The sequence below is a fragment of the Rhipicephalus microplus genome, chromosome X (genome assembly GCF_043290135.1).
Source record: "Rhipicephalus microplus isolate Deutch F79 chromosome X, USDA_Rmic, whole genome shotgun sequence".
Taxonomy (NCBI): domain Eukaryota; kingdom Metazoa; phylum Arthropoda; class Arachnida; order Ixodida; family Ixodidae; genus Rhipicephalus; species Rhipicephalus microplus.
In genome coordinates, this window is record NC_134710.1 from 128,931,428 (window position 1) to 128,938,981 (window position 7,554).

The following is a 7,554-nucleotide window of genomic DNA, read 5'->3' on the forward strand; positions in this document are numbered from 1 at the left end:
ATGTTTCGTTGATCATGGCCATTTTATCTTTCCGTTTATCTCTTGTGATTACGAATCCTTTAATATTCCAGTAAGCTTCTAGTTCTTTAACTTAATCTTCTACAGTCTATTTCAATGCAACATGACAAAGACCTTTCCTTGATATTTCATTTACTTTGGTTTGTACGCCCCAATTCCATTTTAATTATTACCAAACTGGCCCGTGGCGGCATGAGAGGATAAAATACGAAGAGTTTAAACATTTACTCGCATGTGGCTGTACACCTCAACGCTATAACAAAGCAAAAAATTTGCTCAATATACGATTGAAGATTTCGTAGTGCTGCAACGTCATGAGTGGAAAGCTGGTGCCTGAGTGTTTGTGTTCCGCCTATACCATGCCTTGAAACAAGCATAAGATTTAGAATTCATACTGGACGTACTGGACACGAAAATGTGCCTAACTTGGTTGTGGAGAGAGGTGTGAACCATGAATGATTAAATGACAACAGAATATTTCTTGTGATAATCCTCATTTAGGTTACTTGGTTTATTTAGGTTATTGTGGTTGCTGTTTTTATTTCAGAGAACTTCAAACTTGTATCGTTGACTCTGAGCACCAGGCATATGAATGAAAGGCACACAGGCACTGCAATAATGAATGAATTTCAAAGGTGCATAGAAGAGTTTGGTATGGAAGAAAAAGAAGTGTACGCAGTTAATGACGCTTGTTCCAACATGAGGCATGCAGCGGCTCTCGCTCGCACAGAGCACCACTTACGTATAGGGCATGCCTTGCATAATTTGGTCATCAAAGACGGATTCGGAAGCGTCCCAGAACTTCACAGCTTGTTGATCAACTGTCGTGAAATTGTGAAGACTGTGCATTATCAAGCTTCGGAGCTTCAAGAGATTGCGGACTCTGAACTGAATGCCACGGTACAATCATTGGTAAGCACTGCGGAAACGCTCGAACACGACGAAAACGATCTAGTACTTGACGAAGGCTATCAAAACAGTGAACACTCGTACAATGCCGCTCCAGTGGCACGGGGAGGAGCAGTCACCATGAAGCTTGACACGCCTACCAGGTGGCATAGCATATTGGCGATGTTCGAGAGACTTCGCGTGTTGTACGTGGCCGACCGGCGTGTGTCGTGGTGTAGGGGCGCGGCTCCTAGCGCGTAGCATAGGCGCGCTTTTCGTTTTTTTTTCGCACTAATTGCGAAGTGTTTTCTTGAGCGGTGTCGCGCATCCCTGGGAACACGTGCGCGAGTGTGACGATGCATTCGTCAAGGCACAACTCCATCCCCGACGCCCGCTCGCCCATCGCGGCATTCCCATCAGCAGAGAGCGCTCCAGTTCCTGCCCGAACTTCTGAGGAGCCCACGAGGCGCCCTTTCTGTCACCGAAGATCGGAGAGCCTCCCGACTAACAAGGTCGAGGCACACTGCCATCTGTTCTTCGAAAAGATTGCGACCGACAACATTCAAGCCATAGTAGAAAAGTGGCTGCAGGTCAATCCTGTCGTGCCCACACAGGCCCCCATGCCGGCCTCCCAGTGCGCCAGCAGGGCCGCACCTGCCACCAGTGCCACCAGAACTGCAGAGGAGCTGCCACAAAGCCCCATGCAGACCGACGCTCCTGGGCAGACACAGGGGCCTGCTGGCGTTCCCCTACCTCTCAGCTCTGATGAGGACGATGAGTCAATGTACTTCTCAAACTCACGGAAGAGGCTGCGGGAAGAAAGTGGGGATGAGGACGACCACGCACCACGAAAGCAAACGGCCACTACCCCCTCCAAATCCTCTGAAGAGGAATCACACACTTCTCAGGGCTCAGAGGAGATGCCCGGGAGCGAGTGCAGAACCACGGTGGATTCCGAAGTGGCGTCCACCACAGCGGACATGACATCATCTGTCACAACAGGCGGCACGGACCCCGCGAGCTCGGATGGTGCAGGCACTTGCCAACTCCCTACTACGGCCTCAACCGACGACCTATCAGCCCCTGGAGACCCCTGCCCTCCCTCCCTCCACACAGAAGGACTGACTGCCCTTGCCAGCAACCTCTCCCCGAGGAGTAGAGAGCACCCTACCGGCCCCTGCAGCAGAAGGGACCACCGAATCTCCCGACAACCCACCCCCTGACGCTTCAGCTGCCATGGAGGTGGTGGAGGAAGTTCTTACCAGTAGCGCTGCAAGGGGCAACACCCGAAAGGAAGCCCCTTATACGGTGAAAGACTTTCTCCTTACACCGTCAACGGGGGCCACACCTACCAACCGCAGAAAGAAGGGAAAGAAGAAGCTGACCAAGAAGCAACCCCCGGTTACTGCATCGGAGGGCACGGCTGCCAACCTCCCCCAACCTTTCGGCAAGGCCCCCCTGCAGTGGACACCACAAGGAGGCACAGCAGTGCAGCGGGGAGTCCCTCAGACACAGAGGGCTTCCAGGTGGTCACTACCAGAGGTGCCCGACGCCATGCCAGGGACCTTGCTGCTGCTGCGGCCCTCCCGGTCGACCCTGCCATTGTGGGCACAGTTCTCTTCCGGCCGTCGGCCCCCGGAGGTACTTTCAGTGGATCCCCACGCCTGATTCTCGCACAGGCGCTCTCTGCAAGGCCCGGCGTAGCCGCAGTTCGCGTAAATGAAAAACGCAACATTGTGGCTGCTGACGCCACCACGCGAAAGTGACTGGAGCAGCTCCTGACCATTAAAGAGCTAAAGGGGATCCCTGTCACTGCCAAGGAACCCGCTGATCACAGGACCAGCACGGGGTTCCTACACGGTGTCAACAAGGAGCCTGCGGCGGACAGCCTGCTGCCTGGGATCCAGTCGGCCGTCCCGGTGCTCTCTGCTGCCAGGGAGGGGCGAACCGTGACGCGACGCTTCGCCAGCCCTGTGCCACAGGAGCACGTGCCATTCTTGGTACGCTTCCCAGTGCGGCCGGCCAGACCCCGCCCCCTGCAGTGCCGGCAATGCAGTCAGTTCGGCCATGTCAAGGAGAGCTGCAGCTGGTCAGGTGGCTGCATCAGATGTGGCCGCACCCACCTGGGAGAGAGCTGCAAACAGACCCGGCCCTGGTGTGTCAACTGCGGGGGCCCACACTCTGCAGACACCCCAGAGTGCCCCCGGTGGCAGGAGCAGCGGAAGGTTGCCACTATCATGGTATCTTCCCCAACTATCCTCTCGATGCGTGCAGTGGCAGCGGCGGTGCGAGAGGAGATTCAGGAGGCGCGGACGTTTGCGAGCGTGGTGAAGGGCCACCCTTCGCCGCCCCCCCTCCAGCCAGACCCATCCCGGCGCTTCGCAAATCTCGTCGTCAGCCACTCCAGGGACAGCAGTCCAATGGCACTGCTGCCCCTATGGCCCCGCCGGCGGCCACTGCTGTTCCTGAGGTCCCGCCTGCTGCAGCTGCCACTCTTGCGGCCCAGCCTGCTGCTATTGTCCCCAGAGGCCGGCCTGCTGTGCCCACGGCTCCTGTGGCCCCGCCTGCTGCGACAGTAGCATTGCCTCCAACGGACCCGGCCCACCAAATCATCGCCACCCTGCTGCATACCCTGCGGTCTGTGGGAGAGTCACTTCCTCTGGACCACCCTCTTCGAGCCATCTGTTTACAGACGGGAGGCTCTCTGCTCCCCACAGCCAATCATGGCTAGCTCCCCGCCCGGAACGAGCCGAGGCCACCGCCCAAGCGTTCTTCAGTGGAATGTCAATTGGCTGGGGCGGCGGAGAGACGACCTGGCAGAGCACCTTCTGCGGAGCGATTACGATGTGCTTGCACTGCAGGAGGTGTATGCCCGGGCGGAGGACCTTCGCCTGCCAGGGTATGTTGTATACAGCAGCAGGACTGGCTGCACCCTGGCGACCTGCCATGATGCCCCCTGCCTGAACGACGGCCACCAGCATGGGCGTTCCCGGTGTGCTGTCTACGCCAAGCGGGAGCTCCCGCAGGCAGAGGTGAAGGTGGCTGACCTAGTTGGAGGCCCCTTTGAATGCTGCGCCATCCGCATTTACATCGGGGGCAGGACACCACTGTGGCCAGCATCTACGTTTGGCCGGACCAGCCCTGGGACCCCAGATGCCTCCGGCAGCTGGCGCATCGCCTGGGCAAGGAGGTCCTGCTTTGCGGGGACGTCAATGCCAAACACCCAGCCTGGGGTGGCCGCAGGACTGACGCTCGAGGCAGAGAGGTGCGTGATATCATCCAGCAGCTGGGGCTGGCGATCCTGAACTCGGGTGCCAACACCTTCCTCCGTCGTGGGCACCAGGCCATCAGCACTGCTATAGATCTCAGCGTGGCCACGGAGGGTTGCCAGTATGCCTGGTCGCCATTTCCGGACATCTGGGGCTCGGACCACCTGCCCATCCTGCTGTCCCCCTTCAGAGGTAGGGCTCCACGGGACCGCGAGTACCGAGTGGTAGACTGGCAGGTCTACCGGCGGCTACTCAAGCAGGACACGAGCAGTGGGGACCTGCTGCAACTGGTGGCCCACAGTGCGAGGGCAGCAACAGTCACTGCAAAGGTCTAGCAGGGGCAGCCCGTCCCGGACATCCGGCACCTGGCTCTGAGGGCGGCACGACGACGTGCAGAGTGGCAAGCCCTGAACAAGGCCCAACCGGAGCTCTGGACGGTCTTCCGGAGAATCGATGCCGTCTGCAGACGCCACGCACGCAAGCGCCGGAACCAGGACTGGCAGGGCGTGTGCGTCTCAATCAACCGCTCGCGTGAAGGGACCAAGGCCTGGCGCCTGCTGAAGTGCCTGCTGATGGCGCCCCGGGCCTTGAACCAGGGACTGTCCCTGGCTGTTCACCTGTCCATCACGGCTGCAAACCTGGCAGAACGGCTGGCTGACCAGTTTGCTGCCAGAGACAGCCCTACTGCCTGCTGCACCACCGCCTGCTGCCCTCCCTTCTGCCATCATCCCAGATGGGTGTCCGCGCAGGTGCGGGAGCTGTGCGGAGAGCCCATCGGGATACACGAGCTGGTGGCGGCCCTCGAGAGGACCAAGCGACGAAGTGCTCCAGGGGCCGACGGCATCACCTGCCAGATGCTCCGCAACCTGGATGGAGGTGGCCGTCAACGACTCATAAAGTACTACAACGACGTCTGGTGCACCGGATTCTTACCAGAGTCCTGGCGAACTGCGGTGGTGGCGCCAATCCTGAAGCCCCGGAGGAAGGCCACGGCTCTCTCCTCGTACCGGCCAGTCTCTCTCACCTTCGCGCCCTGCAAGGTGATGGAGAGGGTGGCTCTAGAGAGACTGGAGTGGATTGCCGACCACCTGGGCTTCTTCCCGGAGCAGCAGACGGGTTTCAGGCGACACCGGTGCACGGCAGATTCGATCTCGGACGTCGTCGCTACCCTCGAGGACGCCAGGAGCAGCGGGGACGTGGCCATGCTGCTGCTGCTGGACGTGGAGAGTGCCTTCGACGGACTCCCACACGTGGCGGTCGAGGCGGCCCTGGACCGCCTCGGCATCAGCGAGAGCCTCCGAGGCTTCGTGGCCGCCTTCCTGACCGGGAGGACCTTCCGTGTCCGTGTTGGAGGGGCAACCAGCTATCCCAGGGACATCACTGCTGGTGTCCCACAGGGTTCAGTACTGAGCCCCTTCCTCTTTAACATGGCACTAGCAGGACTTTCGGCATCCCTCCCAACAGACACCAGGTTCCCGGCCCGCTGCTCTGTCTACGCAGATGACGTGGCACTCTGGGTCCGGGGACTAAGGCGGTCCATCCCAGCCATCAGGAGATCACTGCAGGCGGCCCTCGATGCAGTGATAACCTACCTCGGAGGCATCGGGCTTAAGGTCTCTGCCACCAAGACCGAGGCCCTGCTGATTCACCCGCTGGCGACAGCTCGCACCCACGTGAGACGGCTGAGGGTTGGCAACCGCAGCCTGCCTTGGAGGCTGGTGGTGAAGTACCTGGGGCTCACCATCGACCACCGGCTCACGTGGGTCCCGGCTGCCAAGGCTGCTGCCACCAAGGTGCGGCGCGTCCAGGACGCCATCAGCAGGCTGCAGCTGCGTGGCTGTGGCTGCTTCACCAAGTGGGCCCTCCGGCTCAACCAGGCTGTGGCGTCCTCGGTCCTCCTGTACGCCTTCCCGCTGGTGAACCTGACACCGGCCAGGAGAAGCCTGCTGGAGGGACTCCACAGGGGTGCACTGAGGGCCATCCTGGGGCTTCCCAAAAGCTCGCCGGTGGCAGCGACTCTCGCGGAGGCGGGAGAGTGGCCCCTGACGTTAAGTATGCTCCAACGTGCGCTGGGCCACATCGACCGCCTTCACCGCGCCACCGACGGCAGGGCCCTCCTTGAGCGTCTCCGCAGTCAGCCAGGATCACGGATGGAAGGCCTCTGCCTGCTGTACCACCAGATGGTCCTGGATCCGCCAGTCCCAGTTACCTCTCCACCGCCTCACCACCAGCCACCAGAGGTCCACCTCTGCTTGGAAGGGGCAACCAAGCGACGGACGCCTGCGGCCGCACTGCAACAGGCGGCCTCCTGCAAGCTCCAGGAACAACTGGAGGGACGGCTGCAGGTGTTCACGGACGGATCTGTGATGCCGGACGGGACCACAGCGGCTGCATGCGTAATCCCGTTCAGAGCCAACAGCAGGCAGTGCAGGCTACCTTTCCCGGCGAGCTCCACGGCTGCAGAACTGGCTGGACTCCATCTCGCTGTAGACCTGTTGGCCGAGGACATCCCCTTTGAGCTGGCCGCGGTCCTGTGTGACAGCATGGCGGCCCTGCAGACCCTGGCCAACTCCCGCCGTGCCGGACTGATGGCCTGCCTCCTGACAGCCAAGGTTCGGGCCCTCACCGACGCCGAGGTGTCCGTCTCCTTCCACTGGCTGCCCTCCCACGTGGGTATCGCTGGAAACGAGAAGGCGGACGCACTCGCCAAGGCTGCCAACCAGCCTGGTACCCCCTACTCCTGTGCCGTGGCGGCCAGAGACTTGTAGCAAGAGAGGAAGACGGGACGGTGGCCAACGTGGTCGTGTCGTTCTCTCGTCACTTTATTATCAAAGGCGATTGCCGAAGCGGAGCGGCAGCGGCTGCCACGTCCGAACCGCCAGGCCTGGTGCTCGTTCTCCACCGCTTGCGCCTCGAGCTGTCACGTGAGCTGCACGAGAAGTGCAGCGCGGTGGCTAGAAAAATGACGATGATGAATGGCGATGATGACGCTACAGACTATTCGCAGGCCCGTATCAAGAGGTTCCTCGTCACAGTCCACCCATACCCGAGGGTGGCCAGCGGGCGAGGACCAAAACCTCTCCCAGAGACGGGCCTCACCAGGAGAGAACGGGCCTCCCTGTTGCGACTGCGGACCGGCTGCGTGTGGACAACGGCCCGCCGCCACGCCAAGGGCCTCTGTCTCTCGCCGGCCTGCAGCTGTTGCGGAGACCCAGAGACCCTCGAACACCTCCTCTGTGCCTGCCCTGGCTTAGCACAGGAACGCTTGAGGGCCTACGCGGCCTACAGGAGACAGGGTCTGCCCGTCTCCACCCTGGAACACCTGCTGTTCCCGTCTCGTCCACATCTAGCAGCACTCCGCAGCCTGGTGGAGTTCGTG